The sequence below is a fragment of the Mytilus galloprovincialis genome, chromosome 10, assembly GCF_965363235.1.
Source record: "Mytilus galloprovincialis chromosome 10, xbMytGall1.hap1.1, whole genome shotgun sequence".
NCBI lineage: Eukaryota > Metazoa > Mollusca > Bivalvia > Mytilida > Mytilidae > Mytilus > Mytilus galloprovincialis.
In genome coordinates, this window is record NC_134847.1 from 82,062,382 (window position 1) to 82,084,759 (window position 22,378).

The window sequence follows — 22,378 nt, forward strand, 5'->3', positions numbered from 1 at the left end:
ACTCGTGTAAAGTGTGCTCAACGTGTGTTAGTCCTAAATCGATAAATATTAATTCAACATTCAAATCATGCTTTCCTTTTTGCTTATTCAGCCCGAATGGCAAAGTGAGCTTTTTCTCATTTTATTGTGTCCTTTGCCGTCATCGCCTTCGTCGTTAACCTTTACATTTTGAACTTCTTCTAGAAAAACCACTAAATGGAATGATATAAAATGGGGCACTGACCTAGTGTTGTAACTTTGTAGTCGATCAATCATCCAAGTTATCCTCCAACGGAGGTCTTTGTTCAACATAAAACCCTATGGACAACTCTGACTATGTTATACATGTTTTCAGAATATATCAAAGCAATTATACTTGTCTTCGTTCCTGATTTATTCCATGTACCTACGGGTAATTCATCAATGATATACATTACACATAGTTGTCAAATCCATTAAGAATCCATAAAGAACAATTTTAGTATAGAAATTTTTTGTAAGTATGAATCACTAAGGCTTGTTTTTAGCAAATTTGGAAGCCTGTAAAACACTAGTGTCCGTGGTCCCTAGTTGCATTATGGCTAGACTAGGCAACGTATTGTTAGTACCGTACAACATGGAGTCTAGTTCAGACAGAAATTTAAAAAAAACACAGCAGCACGTTTCCTTACCAGAAAAAAGGAAATTCAACACAACTACGCCTGTTCTTTTATCGTTACACTGGCTACCCAGTTAATACCATTGCCAATATAAACTTTTTTTATATTTGTATAAAGGCTCCTAGATACCTTAAATATTCAATGTTATATAAACCCAGTTGATCCTTCAGGTCGGAAAACAGTTTGCTCTTTCATCCTCCGAATGACGTTAGAACGAAAAGCTACGACGGTATCCGTTTTGACAAGGCTACACTCTGGAATATTTTATCGTCGTTCTTGTGGAGAATAAATTCTTTAGATGTTTTCAAAATGCAACTGCTTTTTTTTTAGATTTCATATCCTTTTAATTGGCTTCATTAATTTTAGACAGTTTTGTATATTTTAGTGTTCATTTTATTTCTTATTTCTTATTTCTTGTATTTCTTTGTTATACCTTAAATAAATTGTATATGCTTGTTTGGTTCGTATTATTGAGTGCTTTCTAACTTGTGTTTTATGTATTTTTGTATTTAATTTTTTTTTAAATGTGAAGCGCTTAGAGTAATTGTTGTTATCATATACTGCGTTCTATAAATATTGTACTTATACTTAATCACATCCCTACGTACGTCATGAGTACATAGCTTTTACAAATGTATTTATTATTTTCGTTTATAAGTATTTCAAACTATCTTTTAATATTTATGAATAAAACAGTCATATATATATAATTTTTATTTAAACCTATTATCAACATGTGTCATATATCCATTTCAATTCGTTTTTTAAAATTTGGGTATCCTTACAAAATGTATTTATAACTATAGTACAATACAACCCATTATCCGAAATACTATTAAAATAAGTGTTCGCACTTATTGAAAACGTTAAAAAATTATATAATTATATAGATTTTACTTTGAACTCAGAAGGGTTATGCAGGCGCAGGTATGACTGACACAGCTTGGTTCTCAAAATAATCTTCGCTTGTTTGGATTGTTATTTAATTGATGTATAACCCATAGATTGCTCTACTCAAAGGAATATTTAATATTGTGATGTTAAAGGTTTCAAAAGTGCATAATTATTGTAGGATTAGAGTTGAATTTAGGTTCATTTGATTTTGAAAGATCTGCATGGCTAATAGATAGATATCATACACTATCCAAATGTCTGATTGTTTATGTTGTTTTGTTGAAGTCCAAATGAAGATCAAGTTTTATCACCTGATTCAAGTATAAATGAATAAACTTGTATGTTGAGTGGTAAAAGTAAGATATAATAATATAATACTAATAACTTTATTGAGTAAACCATTAGCTGATATCTACAAAAACAATGTTTATTATAGAAAAGAAGCATAATAATACATTATCAAAAACAATGACATTACCAGATGCACAAATTGATAATCTATGTCCTTTCATAAATACAAGTGATCAAAATATCCGGGAATCCTAATTGTTTTAAACAGAATGATGCGATTATGAACAAAAAGGTATAACTAGTAAACTATAGACGTCAAATAATCATCGCTTTGTATGAGGGAGATATAGTCAATTGTTAGAAAAAAAATTATTAAATGTTTTAAGGGCAAATTTTGTTAATAGAATAACCGGGGTTTTTTTTATGTCGGTACATGTACCGAGGTAATGGCTACAGGCCAGGCGATATCCTCAGGAATAATAGTCCGGCAGAAGAGGTATCAATAACATTTAGTAATAACGGTGACATTAAACACTTCACTGCGTCAACTACAAAGTTAATTTGGTAAAAAAAAATGTCAATGGAAGATGCCGGTTTTAAACCAGGATATTACCTCCCAACTTCCGGATTATACTAAATTTTGTAATATGTTGCTAGAATTTAAATATGGATATTTTGTACCATTGTTTGACACTAGATAACACAACCAATGTGCCATGTTTAATCACAACGCATGTTGCAAATATGAAAATATAAAATTCATGACACATGTTCAGTTTCCAGAGTGGCGTCCATTGGGCCATTCAATGTTATTCTGGATAACGAAGACGAGACAAGATTCATTTCGGTGTTTGTTTTCTTCAGGGGTTTAACTCTCCAGATAGGGAAGCACTTGTTAAAACATCTACTCATGTCAGCCTTTATACGCTTACGGAATTCTGTCAGCCTCCCAGCATAGATAAACACGTTAACGGAGGAGTTGAGATACAACAGAATTCGAACGGTTGCCCTAGAAAGAAAAACATGTCAAATAATCTACATACAAAGGTTAATGTACTTTGAAGTAAGTCATTACACAATACACATGTAGCACGATTTAAGTCTTAAACGGTAATGTTGGACTGATCCAGTCTTAATCGCCTGGATTTACCGCTAGAGAAAATAATATATTAGCTATGTTTCCTAATGAAAATCCAAAAGTAGTACAGTTATTCAATTATTTTAAATGGATGTTGGTTATTACGTTAGATATAAAAGATGATAACAGCATGACACTTCAGTCCAAGAAAGTCAACTATGATGTCAATATAACGTCATAAATAACTAGATTCAAAATCGCAGTATTTGACAACAAAAAGTCATTTGAAAAATAGTACAGTTCTTGATAAAATAAATGATACACCAAAGCTGTATCCTTATCTATACTTGTAATAGCATACTTCCACTTCACTTTAACTCTGGGAGATATTTGTCTCATTTTCAATTATGCCGAATCCCATTTTCATATACTTTGGTAGATAGTTGTCTCATTGGCAATCATGCTGAATCCCATTTTGATATATAAATTGATTGATTGTTGGTTGCTTAACGTCCAGTGTATTTTGATTTATATTTACCTGACATATCTGTTGGTGGTACAAGGTTGGTTGCTACAAGTGATTGTGTAGAAGAAGAATATAATCATTGGCGTCCACGACAATGTAAAGCATCCGAGTAGGAGTGATACCATCACTGTTGATTTCAACTCATTTTTTATTATTCCGTTCTTCGACCCTACATTACCGATGATACATGCTTGTTGTATAGCTATAACTTTAGCCTGCATAATAAAATACACAACAAGAATTATAATAATTATGATGATAATGAAGAAAGAATCACTTCAGAAAAAGTTGTTAAAGAAGATTTTTATTTAAATTTAAACCACACATTGCCGTTGTAAATAAAGGTGCAGATTTATCTTTTTTTTTTTAATTTCTAAACAGTAAACCTTTTCATTCAGCAAATGTTTTATAAACAATTGGTTTCTAATTTCAACCATCACCTGTATCACTGGTATTAAAGAGATAATCGTAACTGGAATTACGATTATCCCAATATGGCGACGGCAAATATAGGCAAAATCTTTCCAGTCATTTTTTCTCAAATGTAGCATGTTTTTGTCACTAGTCACTCAGCTGCAAGGTTTTTCTATACCATTACATCATATTTGAAGCGTAACTGTGCACTGAAATTGTCCAAGCGCTTTGGAAATTGCGGTTGAAAAATTTGGGATGATAATCGTAACTCGGAAAAAAGATAATCGTAATTATGGTATTAAAAAATGAAAAGATAATCGTTACTGGATAATGTTTTATTGATATTGAAACTAAAAACGTATATCTGATAGCATATGATGACATTATGACGATGAATTAATTACGAAACGTTCCAACATATCATGACATTTTTTTATGCATATATTATCAATAGTTCTACATACTAGTATATCATAAAATTGGAAGGGTGAACAAGTTTCAAGAAATTTGGAAATGGGGAAAACATGAACTATGTTAATATACAGAAATTTCCAAGAACTAGGAATGTCACAAATTATGGGAATGAGCGAAGAGGCAATTTTAAAGGAAGTTATGATATATGAAAATAATTGTTAGGCGAAACGCATGTGTCACCCTACATCAGATTTCTGATTAAGGGGACTAGCGGGTATAAATCATTTTTTTTCTAATATTGGATTTTGCTATATTTTTTTCATAAATGAACTTTAGCATATACTTAATAGAAAATTAAATTAAAGAATGGGGCACCGTTCATTTAAGCTCACAATTTGCCCCCGAACGAAGCAAACATTTTTGTTATTTTATTATTTTTCTGTTGAACTAATAAGAGCAATAGCGGTAATATTGAAATAAAAAAAAGAGCTAAATTACAGAAATCGCTTAAATTTTACAATTATTTAGTTTATATACACCTTATTTGAAAACAATGATAAAAAATAGAGGTCACCGATGACTTTAAAAAGATATCTCAATTTCTCAGAAAATAACTATTAACAACACCAATTTAATTTTGCATTATAATAATATGACATCCTTAAAACATTTAATGCTATATAAGACTAGAGAAAGGTTGGGATGCTTTGTGTGCTATGAAGCTAAGCACATTCTAACGTGGAGTTCATTGGCAAAGATGGATTTGTGTTCTTTTATAGTTTGGCCAAAAGCCCGAAAATCAAAAAATAAAATTGATTTGGATTTAAATTTTCTAACAAGAAATACTTACTCAAAGAATGACTTTGAGAAAAAAAATAACGCATATTCCGCCATATTAGAAACAAACTAATTCAAAAACTCATAAATACCCAAGGTATATGAAAAGTATGCTGCATACATATGCATGGAAGATATTGTAGAGAAAAATAATTATTTATGGACTGCTATATTAATTGAAATATAAAAAAAAGGGAAATATGAACACTCATATCTGCCTATAAAAGAATCCACTGTTAAATCCGATAATGCAGTTATGAAGTTATTGTTGGATACTTTTGTTCATTTTGCATGTTTTGCGCAAAATTTTAGTATAAACGTGATATTGGAGGCAAAACATATGACATATGAAAAAGTGGTATACATGACTTTCATTTTGAGCAATGAATTGAAAGGATTGCACTTTTTGGATGTGGGATATAGTTAATCTACCCTTGCCCCCACCCCCCCTCCCCCCCCCCAAAAAAAAAACCAACAAACAAACAAACAAAGAAAAAAAACAAACTTAAACGCGCTCACAACATTGAAACTTAGAAAAATAAATATATCTACTTACCACAATAACTGACGCGACAGCTGCTTCATTTTCCATATATTTAGCAGGTACAAGTTTATAAATTAAAAGGTTATGCATATTGTTGTCAGTTATAAATAAAGATATATATAAGTAAATTTGTCCTAGATGTTAACCTGTAAATTTCTTCATTTATTTTTATGCGTGAATGTCATAGTTAAACTTGACCTTTGCATTTTTGACACTCAAAATACCATTAGAATGCTGAAAGACATATTTATTATGTTTCAGTTACTATTATCCGATGAAGAAATTTACGATTATCAAAGAAGAAAATGCCATAGAGTTACGACTATCATCCCGAATTTTTCAACGGCAATATTTTAAGCGCTTAGACAATTCCAGTGCACAGTTACGCTTCAAATATGAGGTAATGGTATAGAAAAACCTTGCAGCTGAGTAACTTTTGACAAAAACATGCTACATTTAAGAAAAATGACTGAAAGTGCCGTCGCCATATTTGGATAATCGTAATCTCTGTTACGATTATCTCTTTAATACCAGTGCTGTATGAAGACGATCGTTTATAGATCCCTGATAACTGACATCTGATAAAAAGCACTAAATATCAAATGTTATACTACAACTTTAATGTAACTACAAAAGGGAGTCCAAAGAATGTACACTGTGTACGTTTGTCCTGTCAGACAGAACTAACTAATTTGACAGCGAGATTTAAAAGGGATTACAACAGATCTTGCAATACAGTCACATGTCACTAAATATTTTTAAATATAGGATAAAGCTTATTTTATATCTCATCCGCTTGGTTACAAAGCATCTGTCTTACGTAAACATTAAATATCTTTAAAAGCATCTTGTTATTTATCAGTCAGTAAGTCAGTCAAAGGACGAAATTTGGCAACATTTTTATAATCTACGTTTAAATACTGTATTACAGCAGGAAAGATGTGCTGAAAATGCATAAATACACAAAAAAAAAGATGTGTTGAAAATACCTTATTTCACTAAAAAAATGTGTTGATTACTTAGTATTTAGGGAGCTACCATTTGATTTTTATGGGGGGGCTAGGATGAAAAATTTTGTCCTGCATTTTTTTTTTTAGTTGTAATCTCTGTCCTGCCTTTTTATTTTTCACTCTATTCGGTCCTGCCTTTTTTTTTTTAGTTTATCCTGACTTTTTTTACCTAAATTGTCATCCTGACTTTTTTTTTTTGCAAGTTTTAATTCAAAATTCCTGTCCTGCCTATTTTTTTTCAAATTTCATCCTAGCCCCCCCCCCCCCCCATAAAAATCAAATGGTAGCTCCCTTACCTGTTGTCGTGCAACGTGCAATTCTAGCGATCTTGACATACAAAGCTAGCATCACAGCTAATGGTATAAATAGCTGTATAACCAGCAACAGTATGATCACGTGGGTTACAAGGAATTAGTATTTACCTGTTGTCGTGCAATTCTAGCGATCTTGACATACAGAGCTAGCATCACAGCTAATGGTATGAATAGCTGTATGACCAACAGTATTATCACGTGTGTTACAGGAAATATCAGCTCGTAACGGCATAACTTCACTGGCCGCTCTTTAATGAATAAGGAAGAAAAATACTTAAGATAATGAAAAGACTTAAAAACTGAAAACCTGAAATACCAGTTCTATAAAAAAAAATGTAAGATACTAAAATCGTCAAAATAAATAATTGGGATATTTTTAAGACTATGGTTTCTGAAGAATGCATACAATGTGTTGCCTTTTAACGGATGTACTAACTAGTTCATGGTTTTCTGTGTTCACCATTGTCTTTAAGTATTGATCTTTCCTGGTATGGTTAAATTTAACACGTGTGTACATCTTTAGTTTTATTAATAAGATACCGATCGCTAGTATCAAAGAATACCAGAACACACCACGGGCATATACAGCTTGTGAACTGTTGTAGGATGTTTTTTGGTAAAAGATATTATGTATGAAGAATTTCATAAAAGACATCAAAAGCCCAGGCTCCCTTTTTCCAAAGTCGGATATTTGTTTCCTTTCTGTTAAATTCAATTATTTTCGTGTTTCTGGCCTCAGACCACAATTATTCTTCTACTTTACTACAATGTATCTTTTGGTAAAAGTCAAATTAAATTTAAAATTTGCACCGCTTCAAACATGAAATAAATGTAACTACTTATATAAAGACCATTATTAGTATACTGAATAAAAGATGCTTCTAAGATAATCCATTTTGTTTTAAGAGCCTTATTAACATGCCAATGGTAGGATATGAATCTTGTATAAATGATTAACACCGACTAAGGCTAATTTGAGGGGTGGTCGGAGAGGTCCGGATCCCTAAATCCCGGGCTTATAAACATGAAACCCGAGATGCAGAATTTAAAGAAATTCATATCCCGAAATCCCGTAAGGATCAATCCCCAAATCTCTAGCTTTAAAACAATCGATCCCGACGTCCCGAAAAAGGTCCTGCCTCCCTCTTATCTCTACCCTACTTTCATTTTTGCCAAATCACTACTGTCACTTTCAACAATTAATTTGTATGCCCCATTTATTGGCATTATGTTTTCTAGTCTGCGCAACCGTGCGTTCGTTCGTTCGTCCATCCGTCTGTCCCGCTTCAGGTGAAAGTTTTTGGTCGAGGTAGTTTTTGATGAAGTTGAAGTCCAATCGACTCGATTTGGCACCCGTGTACTACGGACACATTCTTGTTTCCACATGTTTTACTTATTTCAATTATATGCAACTGGTATGACCCCTTTAAATAGTAAACATTTCAAAGAAAACAGTATACAGAATACAGAGAGTCTCTATATGAGGGTTTGGATGGGGTTAAATGATTAAAGAATATTGCCCTTAAAAAATGAAGATTAGAGAATAATGGGCAAAAAAATGAAGATTAGAGAAAAAAGGGGTTTATTTTTTGAAGATTAGAGAAAAAAAGGGTGAAAATTAAATGTTTACAGAATAACAGACTATGCATGTTACCTATAGAACACAGAGGCATGATGATAAATTTATCGTGGAAGGAAGAGAAGCGACACACAAAATGAGGTCTTCTCGTTTAATAGTATAGATGCATTACTTGATTTCGTTTATTTAGAAATTAGCACAGGACGTCTACACACAAAGTATAAAATTGATTTGTACCAGAAAATTCAAAACGAAAGGTCCCTAATCAAATGTTAAAATCAAAAGTTGAAACACATCAAACGAATAATTAACTGTCATATTTCTGACTTAGGACAGACATTTTATTAGGTAAAATATAGTTGATTAAATCTGGTTTTAAAGCTAGTTAAACCTCTCACTTTTATGACATTCGCATAAAATTCCACGTTTACAAACAGTACTCATGTTATAAACTCAATAATATCCTCACCGTTGACAAACAGTGCTTACTTTTTATTATAAACTCAGTTATATCCTCACCGTTGACAAAAAATTGTTATATTATTATATTCGCTAAAAATAAGTATAACAAAAATTATCGAGGGTAAATTAAAAATTATTAAGGGTAAATTTAACAAAGAGAAGTCCATCATTAAAATCTAAAAAAGCGATATCAACTAATTGAAAGAGTGAAAAGGGAATCTCATATTTACCTGGCTCATACATTGTGTACATTATAAGAGATGAGCCTTGTGATAAGATCCATATTACTGCTATAGCTATTGTTGTAGTCTTTGTTGTAACCCATATATGGTAACGTAATGGATACACAATAGCTATATACCTGGTAACGGTAATTGCTACCAGATGATAGGATGAACCAATCTCAAGGGCTAACACCTCGCATACTATCACTCGACATACTGACCAGTTGCCTGCAATGTAGAAAGATATAACCTATAAATGTATTTGTAATAATATTAACAAACATACCAAACTCTGAAAAACATTCAAAAGGAAAAATTCAAAATACCTTGCAAAACCAAACCTCGACCATATGAACCAATGGAACGCTTTGAAAACGACTGTCATAAATTCCTGTGTGTATAGTATTGTAGTGATCAGAAAATAATGAAAAATTGTAAAGTTGAAACAAAAAGGGGTACTAAAACATGAGTTATTCGCAGTGAAGTTACAACAGTTGAGTTCTGAAGCCATCTTCAATTAATAAAATGATAGTCTACGTTGTCGTTAAAGAAATCAATTAATCATTCGGTATAGGCAAAACAACAACTTTTTTTGCGACTGTCATACAGGTGAGATGTTTTGGTAGCTACAAAACCAGGTTTGACCCACCATTTTTTCAATTAGGAAATGACTGTTTCGTATAGACTTTTTCTCAGAGTTCGGTATTTTTGTCATCATACATCTTGTTACGATAGAATGTTTTTGTTACGGAAAAGAGGCTGTTTAAATGGGCATTCATAATGTGGACGGTCAACACATGCACGTATTGTTAGATAAACAAAAGACAGTCAATTGCTTTTGATGTAAACATATTTTATTTCTGTTATGATTGTCAATGATATAAACATATGCTGGTTGTCGTGTTGTCATTTCAAATTTCATAAGATCATATCTACGAATTTTTTATATGATAGAATATAGGAAACAAAGATTCTTCTATCCGAAATGAGTTTTTACAATACCTTACTGGAAACAGAGGAAATTCAAAACGAGCTTAGATCATGCAATATCGCCATAAATGTGGGTGCCCATATTTTTAAAAGTTAAAATCAGTCTATCATGTTAACTCAGTGGAGGAATTAGTTATATTTACTACATCACGGAATGTTCAAAAAATATATGTAGTTTTTAACGCAAATACAATATTTTCATATTTTGTAATTAAGGGAAATAAATTCAGGTATTTTTCAAATTTGTATCCTGTTATGATGATAATAACAAAAATGCTTGTAAAACATTTTTAGATTGTTTTATGGCATTGGAGAAACAAATAATACATTTCACAATAAATTCGTTGCCATAACTACTAAGAACACTTGTAAATATTTTCATGATAATCTTAAGCACTATTAAAATTTACTAATGGCTTTACTAGGATTGCTTCTTAAACAATTGAATCAATTGTTAACAACTGTTATACCAATACGTGTTATCAAAGTGATTAGATAGACTTGTAAAGATGATTTTATCGTATTGGAGATGAACAGACGCCTGGATGTTGATACTGTCTTTGGGCTTGTCTAATATTGTTTGAAGACAACGGATATTCAAGATTGATGTACGATCGTTTATTTTGATAACTAAAGAGATATAATCGTGGAAATTATTATCTATCAAACTACATGATGGGTTAGAATCAGAAAAGTATTATGAATGATAATACTACATATTTAGCTGAAGGTCAAAGGGACACGAAACTACGTCTTTTAAAATATTACTGTTTGTTAAGACTAATATTCTATTTTAGGTCCTTTTGTTCATATTGTCCTTTAACTGTTTCTTTTCTTATATTAGACTGTGCATGACATTTATAACGTGTTGCTCTCTTGATAAAAAGTGTAAAAAAAATATTGTGTTTCAATTCATCAGATAAAATGACTACACTAATCGAAAGCGAAAATGTAAAAGGAATAGTGTTATAATGCCTTCAAAATCTAGAAAACGTCTCACCTTAGGGTTGAGCAAAATTATTTGCTAGATGTCTGTCAGATAACATCTGCGCATTGAAAAACACTGAGTAAAACCATTAGATTACTAATGTAAACAATACATATCGCTATTCAAGGCTTCAGGGATTCCTCATCCAACTAACCTCAACGTGTAAGACAATTCGGACGATTCACTTTCATAGGCTAACTTTCAATTTTAAAATCTTTCATGTGTATAAAAAATTGTGTTCGAAAATGAAATGCCACCTTTACATCTGGTCTCCATCTGACATTTTGTTTATATATATATGTGTTGTTTGTTTGGTTTTCGTTATATGAGAAACTCTTAAAGTCAATAACAAGATAACCCCAAACAGGATTTTCAATCTACAAGAAAGTACAACTAAAATACAAGACAAGACTATCAAAACTAAACAAGAAGTCTGTCTCAGTTGCAACTTAAATGATTGAATGCAATGAATCCATCATGATATCAGCGGTTAGCGATTATACAGACTTTATGGATTAAACTTGACAAATATGTCAGAAAATATTTGAAGTTTTCTTTTTTAAATTGACTACAAAAGTCCAATTTTATTGGAAAATCAACAGTGCATGTTGTTTAAATAGCTTTGACTGCATTTAATAAGGTTTTTCAGAGCTGATATCTCAAGTTGAATTCATTATTCTGTAATTTTACAAAGGAGAGACTGGTTATGTAATGGACATGATTAAAATGAACAAAGATGCAGTTTAACCTGCATCAAAGTTAAACTCGAGACCAGTCCATAAATCACTTCAAAATGTATTGAAAGCGCAAACATATTTCCTTTTATTCACATGTACTATCTGCCCATTTTATAGCTTTAAAAGTGACAGATGTAAGGCAGGATGTGTTACATCTCTTTAACACCCTTTTCGGTATTATCAGCTAATATTGGAGTGAAAGGTAAATATTTGGTTAATACATCACATAATCTGAAAGGAATTAGTGAATATCCTTAGTGATTAATTTAACCTAACAGTGAATATTTCTGTGCAATGCAAATATCTTTGTTCGTCGAGAAGATAACCAGGACACAGCAGGACAGAATGTGGGTGTTGATACCAGTGGCGTAGCCAGGGTTGAAATGATGTGGATGCCTTCGGCGAGCGGAGCGAGGCGAATTTTTTTTAAGACTATTTTATGCAGATTTTTTTTTCAGACATTGTTCCTATAAGCACATGTACTCCCCTAGAATTCGACACTGGTTAGATTTTTGTTTAATTTCAAAATACCCACCAATTCATATAATTATTTTCAAACAAAATTTTAATGTTTTCTCAAAATTCTCGAAATTGAATGCAATTCATAATTTATTTATTTGATGTAAAGGTTTCCCACCAATCTTATTTTTGACATCTCATAAACGGCCCCATCACAACGGCACTTCTGTATAAAGGAATTGAAGTGATCCCCTTTCCTAGCATTTCTCAAAAAACGGCCCCATCACAGCGGCACTTCGGAATACAGAAACTGAAGTTATTCCATTAACGCGTCGCAGGGTACATCATCGAAATTCCTGGTGTCCGTCCATCCGGTCTTGTTTGCACTCTCATGTGTACAATTCTTGCCAGATTTTTATATCATCAGCAATGACAATTTCGAAAATAAGTCCTAAGCTTTGACCTTTTGAAATATAAATTATAACGGAAATATTATTGCATTTTCTCTAAAGCTTTTATTTCTCCATTAAAAATAAAAGGAAAAGGAAAAACATTATTTTTTATTTGTTATTGCCCTTGTTCCTTGGTTACATAAAATATGTGCAATACAAGGGACATAGGAACTTTGTTCTTTTATTGAAAATAAAATTAATATGTGGACCTAGATAGAAACTGGTATTACTGATAAGCCTAGGAATGATCACACTCTATTACAGATTAGTTTTTTTTTCACGTCGTCTTTCATGTCACAGGAAACGATATCAGGATATAGTGGTTTAGTTGTCAGTTATGTTGTTAGTCAGTTGTAGAAGCCATCGCTCCGCTAGGCTCAATTTCAGATGAAACATGTCCGAGGATCTGTGCATCGTCCTCTGCACTTGCCGTAGCCGACGACGTAATCTTTTTACGAAAAAAAAGCGAGAACACTTTTCTGCGATTTATCCATCTTGTTTTATTACATGAACTAAATTATCCTTAATAAAAGACCACACATACTTCATCGGAATATAATTGGATGTTATCCTCATATCCTAACCCTTGTTACATACGGATACCTCCGAGTTTAACTGCTGCGAACATATCTTTTTTTATAATTTTTTTCCTATCAAAATGATGTGGATGCTTGAGCATCTGAGCATACATGCAAGCTACGCCACTGGATACAATGCCTCCAGGACGTATAACAAGGAGACATGAAGACGGTTAAGTTTTATATTTAGTTAGGAAAGTTTTTATTTTATTTCAGGTCCCGCGCGCGACTTTGTCTCGCGCTACTAGGTTATGGCGTCACGTGACGAGGCTTTATAATAGCGAAAACTTTTTTAGGTGGAGACGTTAGACAGACAACATGTATATAACGAGGGAATACACACGATGTATATTTCTTTTGTCATTGTAGGAAATTGACGTTTCGATCACAGTTCACGAGCAGTGCATGCTTTGGAATTAATTTATCCTGTGTAACTTTAAAACACGATTATTGATTATTTTCTTACAATGTACATTTCTCAATAGCAGCTTGTAACACAGAGTTTATAATAATATAGGAGTAGACATTTTTTGTAGGATTTCATTGAGATTAACGGACCTAGAGAGCGATTTTTACGGCATTGTAATTTCTTTTCTCTACGGCAATTCTTGGGAGATAGCTGCACCACGTTGTTTTGTGAAGTTTTAATACATGTATGCCCTGCTGACTGCAAATTTTGAGGTCAATTGGACTTGTAGTTTTAGAGTATATCAGATAACAAGCATGTGGATTTTTTTTTTTCAGAAGAGATCTATGTAAATACAATATTAAAGAGAAAAAACCCGGAGTTGTCGTTCTTCTCCGTTGAAAGGATAGATAGCACACAGCTTCATTCAGCAGTTGTATGTGGAGAGTAAAAACAAATAAAAGGGGGGGGGGGAAGAGGTCCCAGGGGGACATTTTTTTTAAATAAGAAACGGTACATACGAATGGTTAAAAACGCCGTTTTTACAATATGAATCAATTGCTTAAAAAAAGCAATTCAGTGTAAACGGTCTTCCCCCACCCTAAGAAATATGATTGGTTGATTAATGAGTGTGTGTGTGTGTGTTTGTTTCTTTCTTTCTTTCTTTCTTTCTTTCTGCAAGGGGTTCATATTGTTATGTTACCCATGCCAAGAAATCCTCGCTAAAAATTCCGGTCGACCTCCTACGGCAGTCATTAGTAGCTAAAGATTTGATTTCATTCAAGAAATTAATTTATGACCTTCATGTACGTGTCGCTTAGAACACGGCCATATACCAAATGGTCAATATTAATCATCCATGTAATTTGCTTTATGGGGTGTTTGCAGAATTTCCACGGAGGCAATTTCTTGGCATGGTCACAATACCATAGTCATCAAGAACAATTAGTCGACGAAAGAAAGACACGATTGTGACGAACATATAAACCTCAGGCCATTTCAAAAACACTTCAAAGAAAAGAGAAAATAAGACGCGTATATCTAAACATAAACGGGGTAAACTTATATACTCCGTGTTCTTGTTCAACTTTTGTAACTGTAGCAACGTTTCGCGTTTTTTAACATTATAATACCAAGGTTTGTTATTATATTATTGATACATTTTGTGTGCAGATTTAGATTTTGCAGACGCGTATTATTAATAAAAATATATTGATTGAGGGAAATATTAATAAAACATAGTATATAAGTGTTTTTCCGGACATTTAATTTCCATTTAACCTATTTAGATTTACTTGTTTACAGATGCACAATGTAAACGAACTTCGACCTTATTTGCACAATAGTATATTTCAAAATGTAAAATACAGAAACTGAGAACTAGATGTATCGATACGACATCAGTTCTGAATAACCCCGCCAACAGCCCCATTGTTAGATGTAAACTTAGTCTTTAGTTAGTCTATTCATTTAAAAATGGATGGATTCCATTAACAAACACTGGCATCACTGTCTAAAATCGATATGTCAGACACCATCATACACGAAATTTAAAAAATACTAGTTAGTTTTCTCGTTTGAATTGTTTTACATTGTCTTATCGGAGCCTTTTATAGCTGACTATGCGGTATGGGCTTTGCTCATTGTTGAAGACCGTATGGTGACCTATAGTTGTTAATGTCTGTGTCATTTTGGTCTCTTGTGGACAGTTGTCTCATTGACAATCATACAACATCTTCATTTTTATATAGATCCAAATCTCTTGGCACAACAACACAATTACAATTTCCACAAAAATCTAAATCTGCGAATTGCCGATCAACCAGAATAAAACTTTATAATTCCCTTTATGTAAGCCATATGTATATAATAAAAGGAACAACACTCTGCTAATTATCAACACTCACTACATAAAAATCAACTCTTACGACAGATGGAGAACAAACATGGTATCATTTATGTACCCCACTGTTTACTCGTGGTGGGAAAGAAAAAAATGAGAGACAAAACACATACATTGTATTATAAACTTCATGCCTCCGAAGTGCCATCTTGATTTACCTTCATGAAGAAAGCTCAATGACGAAAATTGCATAAAAAATATATTCTGAAACACATGCGCATATTCCAAAACACTGATACATTTTCACATACGATCTGTTGTAATGTGCAAGAAGTCGCTCAACGTAAACAGGAGGCCGCTCACTGAAAAACGCAATTAGAACAAGAGGCTATGCGCAGGAAGGCTCAAATGCAACAAGAAGCCACAAGAGTAAGCCGGGAAAAGGCCGAGCTTAAAGCCAAATTTAACCTTCTTGAAGCACAGAGAGAAGCTGCAGCCGCAGAAGCCGAGGCTCGTATCCTGGAATACGATGATAGCCAAGCGTATAGCGATCTCCCTGATGAGAAGGAAGACCCGCTCCAGCGTGTGCAAGATTTCGTCAATAAACTTCCTGTATCAACTGTTGTAAAGGAAGTAACAGGACCTCAAAAGAAAAACAAATTCTTGTTAAGATCGAGCTGAGTCACGAAGCACCAGCGTTCATGCCATCCGTGGCATCGAACTTGCTGCCACAGAAATCTGCTGTCTTGCCTTCCGATAATAAGTCACCGGAAGTTACATTTATCCCAGATCTTGGATTAGTAACCGGCATACAAAAACTAGGTCTTTCAGATGAGAGACCTACTGAACGCACAAAACAAGACGTTATAGAAGAGATCCCTGTTTCACACAAAAATCAAGGCGTAATAGAAGAGATCCCTGTTGCATACCAGCAACAAATCAATCCTATGTCGGAAATAACCAGATTTTTCCTACGTAAGGACCTGTTGTTCTCCCGGCTAACAAGCTTTAACGACCAGGCAGAATCCTTCCATACATGGAAAGCCAGCTTTAAAAATGTCATAGACGAATTACAAGTTTCGGACTCGGAACAGATCGATCTATTAATTAAGTGGCTAGGGCCAGAGTCTACTAAACATGCCATGAGTATAAGGGCATCAAATGCCAACAACCCAACAAGAGGCCTACAGAGGTTATGGCAGAGATTAGGTGAGCGATATGGTGCTCCAGAAATGTAAGAGGCCTCTCTCACAAGTAAACTCGTCAACTTCCCTACCTTGACGAACAAAGATAACGCACGTCTTTATGACTTGTCTGATATTCTATCAGAAATCGAATATCACAAGGAAAATCCCAAGCTGGGATGTTTGCTTGCTTATTTCGACTCTTCGTCCGGGATAAACCCTATTGTAGAAAAACTGCCATACGGACTCCAAGAAAAGTGGATTACAAGGGCTTCAAGATACAAGTCTAAATATGAAGTTGCCTTTCCACCTTTCACAGAGTTCTCTGCCTTCATCAGGGAAATTAGCAAAATTAAGAACGATCCTGGGTTCATCTTTGGGTCAAAAGTAACACCAAATACAAAAGACTCTACGCCAAGGTTCACACCTCAGACGTACTCTAAAGTCAACGTCCATAAGACGGCTGTTGAAAAACAAACTGAAGACAGCAGTCAACAACAAGATCTGTGTATCCTACACAAGACACAGAATACCTTGAACGAATGCCGAACATGCCGAGCCAAACCAATCGAGGAACGCAAGGATCTGTTAAGACAAAACAATGTGTGCTACAAGTGTTGTGAGTCAACCACACACAGAAGTCGGGACTGTAACGCAAGTATCAGTTGTAACGAGTGTGGAAGTGAACGACATACCACAGCACTTCACATCACTAGACCACAACAATCTGAAAGTTCCCAGTTTAGCTCACCCAGACAAGCCTACAGCGGGGAGCTAACACAAGTCTACGGCGGGGAGCAGACAGAGTCCGCTGAAACAAAGTTAACCTCTGTGAGTTCGATCTGCACAGAGATCTACAAAGATCATAAGAGCGAGAAATCTTATGCCAAGATATTACCGGTGGACGTGTACCACAAGGACAAGACAGACAAAATTATCAGGATGTACGCCATTATTGACGACCAAAGCAACCGGTCTCTTGCCTCGCCTGAATTCTTCAGTCTGTTCAACGTTCGTGAAAAACCTGAAAACTACTCTCTTACAACATGCTCCGGCAGAGTAGCTACTTCCGGGAAAAGAGGAAAAGATTTCGTCATAAAATCTGTACATAGTGACGTACAATTTGATCTGCCTACATTAATTGAATGTAATAATATTCCCAATAATCGAGACGAAATTCCTACTCCTGAAGTTGCAATGCATCATCCTCATCTGAAAGAACTCAGAGGAAGCATTCCACCAATAGAGGAACGTTGTCAAATTCTTCTCCTAATTGGAAGGGACCTTATAGAGGCACACCACGTCCTTGAACAACGCCTAGGACCATCCCGAACTCCATTTGCCCAAAAGTTGAGACTTGGTTGGGTCATAATTGGAAATACATACAGTGACAAGCAAACTGTTCCTATTGAAGTCAACACAAAGATAACTAACGTTTCAATCACGGAATCAGAACAACGTCTTGCCTCAAGACCGGAAATAGCCGTCAAGGACAAGAATCCAATTGTTATTCAGTCTAACGACAAAAACTTTCATTCAAATGCCAAGGTCGCAAAATCGAATTCAATACAATTCCTTGAATGTACAGGACCTAGGCCTAAATTAAAATATTGTTTGTTTGCCCTTTTCCGACCCTATGTTTTGAAACAGGGTAGGTAGGTAGGTAAAATATTTTATTTTTTTCCCCAAAAAAATAACTTGGCTCGGTATATTATTTGTCATGGGTAGGCAGGTAGGTAAAATATTTTATTTTATAGATACAAAATCTGCATAATGTCATTTTTTTGTCCGTTTTGTTTTTGCAAATAAGTTTTCCGCTGGGACTACTAGTTTTGAAAAAAAATATATAAGAGATAACTTTGTACTGGTAAGATAATGTCCGGGCAGACATATATTACTAGTAGAAAAAGTCCCTAGAGTGTTACAAATTTCGTGTGTGCCTTTTTTCCCAATAAAAATGCTATAAGACTTAAAACTCAATTGTCACGTATTTTGCATCACATTTATAAATGATCTGTATGGAAAACTTGGCGATTTTACTGCCAGATATTCTCCACTTTACAGGGTTTTGTCACTTTTGGTTCATGTCAGATATAAATAATTTAGCGGCATCGTTAACATAATCATTCTGATATGCGGATCACAAAAGGCCATCCCTACATAGAATACAACGTCCGTTTACAAATTAGTTTGTACACACGTTAATACTTTTGTATCAAACAAACTTTTTTGTAAATGAACCCAAGGTACAGAGTAACGTACTTCATATCATGATTTCAGAAAGCGTTCAACATCGATTTCAAACAAATGCTTTGAAACTTCAAATGGAAGTGTTCATGTCAAACGCTCAGGTGATACCAAACGGACTGGACCTTATACGTAAAGATAAAACCCGAGGATTCCGGTAAAAAAAGTTTTGAGCGGGAAATACAAATATAAGATTTTTGGTAGGAACGAAAATATAAAATAAAATAAAATCTTGCTGGTAAATGCAAATAAAAGATTTTCAGGCGGAACGAATTGATAGGGTCGGTCGGTAAAGGGCAAACAAACAATATTTTAATTTAAGCCCTAGTACCAAGCCTGGTAAACGCACGAATTCCTCTAAAGGGACATCACTCGTGTCACTAAAAGCAAAATCTTTGACTTCTATAGAAAAATCTATAGATAAAGAAAATTTCATTCCGAAATCAACAGGACCTGAAGTTCATAGTATGAAAATCAGTAGCATTCACAAACCTATTCCGATAGAAGGACCTATTGCCAATATCAACCTGACTTTGATCAAGCAACCTCTACTCCGAGGAAGAAGCAGTATTGCCAAATCTGACTTGAATTTTAGTGAAAAGGGAACAGTAGTCTTATCTGGACATCATCACAAAGCAACACCTTTTCTTGGACATTACTACAACAAAATCAAACATAGAGGACCCCACTTCATAGATGGAAGAACTGGATCAACAGGATGGAACGTTAGGACGAAACGCCTAATTTCGTCTGATACTCAAAAAGATGTGACATTTCGCCGAACCGGAAGAGGATCAAGTATCAGCTCTCGTCATACCCACCGGAGGACCACCTTCAATCGTCGTCGCCGTCTAACAACGTTGGAGAAAACAGCTCCTACTATCTCAACAACAGCTATGGAACATTCTACAAATCACAGCGATCTCATTGGAGAGATCCTTCTTCATAGGACAAGAAACTGTGCCGAACCCAGTTTTCCATGGAATTAATCTATTCTTGAAACTTTATAGTGAAATGCCGTAAGTTGAGACGTGATATTTCTCACACGACCAATAGTGTTTATTTCATCTGTATATATTCAATTTATATTAGGATTTATTCATTTATCTAGATTTTATATTCATTTGCGAATAGTTTATAGAATAGTGATATCAGATAGACATCAGACGGGGAGTATTCTGTTACGCCGTTCCGTTATTTATATAGTTCGTTTGATTATATTCTAAATCTATGTATGTGTTCCAGTCTAGGATTATTCACCTTTAACCTTATAAGAACGTTAAAACATCGTATCGTCGCTATTTTTCCCTCTCTCACACGTATCTACAACTGAAGATTGCAAGGTCATATCAGTACTGGAGAACATTCTAAGGACAAACGTCATCTTGGACACAATTCGTGGCTAACCACAGAGTGAGTTAACTTTACAACATTGTATTTGAAGCCTTCAAATTACTCTATACATATTTGAACCTTTTCTCCGTGAAATACTGGAAATGTAACCGTTCTTGAAAGAACAACATTTTCTCGGATTCAACAGACTGTGCAATCAATTATTTTGGACATTTCATACACTAGAAACATTAATTCAACACATTGTAAAATTGTATTTTATTTGTTTTTCAGCTTTTTACCATTTGTTAGATTGGTTTGAGAATAAATCATCAGCACCTGATAGTCTTGTTGCTTGAGCCCAATCGTCGGTTAAACTTAATGGTCAGGCCATTATATCATTACTTACCTAATTGTTCACTAATTTCTCTGACTTTCTCTAGATGAGATATATTGTAAATGGGGTATACTATTCCAATGAGAAAATCTGACACAGCTAAACTTGCAATATAGTAATTACATGGCTGTCTAAGCTGGTGATGTTTTAACACTGTTAGTACCACTATCAAATTTCCTGGAATGTTAATGCAAGTTAACAAACCAAATATCCCATAATAATAAATAAAAAATACTATGTCTCCTTGTGATAATGTAACGTGATAGCTTGTGGAAATGTTGTCGGAAGATGACAAGCTATTATTTCCTATACTTGTTAAATTCATGTTTCACTTCTTTTCTTTTTAAACTCTTTTAACCATCTTTTTTCGTGTTGAAATGTCGTTTGTTGAGTAACTGACTTTTAAGTTATCAATCCATTTTTAAATGATTCGAAAAGTGAATAAAAACACATGAAATCCAATAAAGTTCAATCATGGAAATATCCGACACAACGCGAAAGTGACCTTAATAATGAAATTTTATATTGTTTTACAATTATAGCATAAAACGGATATAGGAATGAAAAAATAAACAAATTTCCGGTTTATGAGTGACGACTTTTGTACTACGACGTAACAATGTCAGTACGACAGTACGATAAAGCGAACATGAGTCTTTTACAGATTGGCAGACTTATTTCCCTATAAAATCATTCTCACCTTTGATCAGATCTGACGATATCGATTACATCTTGGTGTTATATTGCTCTCTCTACTGTTGAACAATTACGAGGGATTACAAAGTGCTATTCGAACGATATTGTCCTAGTGAAGCGTTTATCACTGTTAACAGAATCTTAAAAATGAAATGATATTTATGTCTGAAAAAGACTAATATTTAAGAAAACAACATTTAGTTCAATAATATAAGAACTAGACAAATCTAAAACAAAAAGGTGAGTAAACTAATATACAGGTGTATCTTAAGAAAAAAGCAGAAAGCTAATCCGGATATCAAAGAAAAACTAGACTTCTAATCAAACACAAATTCATACATGTAGAACACAACATAGAAAACAACACCGTTCTTAGCCGCATTCAATGATGTTACAAACGAGCACAGTTAAATGATTCAAAAAGACACATATATGAAGTTGACCGCTGATAAATCAATTAAAAAAAAAGTTTGAAAAAAAAAACAACATCAAAATAAAAGACAGATTTAAAGAGCCACACCATTTGTCTCTGTTGATTTGTCACGAAATAAGTTACAAGTTTAGGTTCAACTACCTCTTCCTTCCCGGTTACAATTCGAGCTCTGTACTAAAGTGTAATTGACTCGGGCGCATCTAGACAGCAGGCTACTCCTCTGGCAAAAGTAAAAGTCCAGGGAAAAGTGGATGGTTTTTACAATAAAATATTAATCTTAACTACATCTATGTACACTGGTTGTCCTGTCTATTTCGGTTTTGACTGGGTCCAGGATAAGGTATTCACTCTGGCCCTTACTTAAGTCCTCTAGTGGTCAGGACTCCCTACATATTCGGGGAGTTAATTCAA

At 34.0% G+C, this 22,378-nt stretch overlaps 1 long non-coding RNA gene across 1 annotated transcript; it reads right to left on the reverse strand.

Annotated features, from left to right (window-relative positions):
- Positions 1-1,902: 1,902 nt before the first annotated feature.
- Positions 1,903-21,115, reverse strand: LOC143048576 (uncharacterized). The gene is made up of 5 exons (XR_012969885.1): positions 20,851-21,115; positions 9,232-9,453; positions 7,069-7,208; positions 3,440-3,642; positions 1,903-2,832 (listed from the first exon to the last, which is right to left on the reverse strand). It is a non-coding gene; the product is annotated as an uncharacterized LOC143048576 (long non-coding RNA).
- Positions 21,116-22,378: the final 1,263 nt, after the last annotated feature.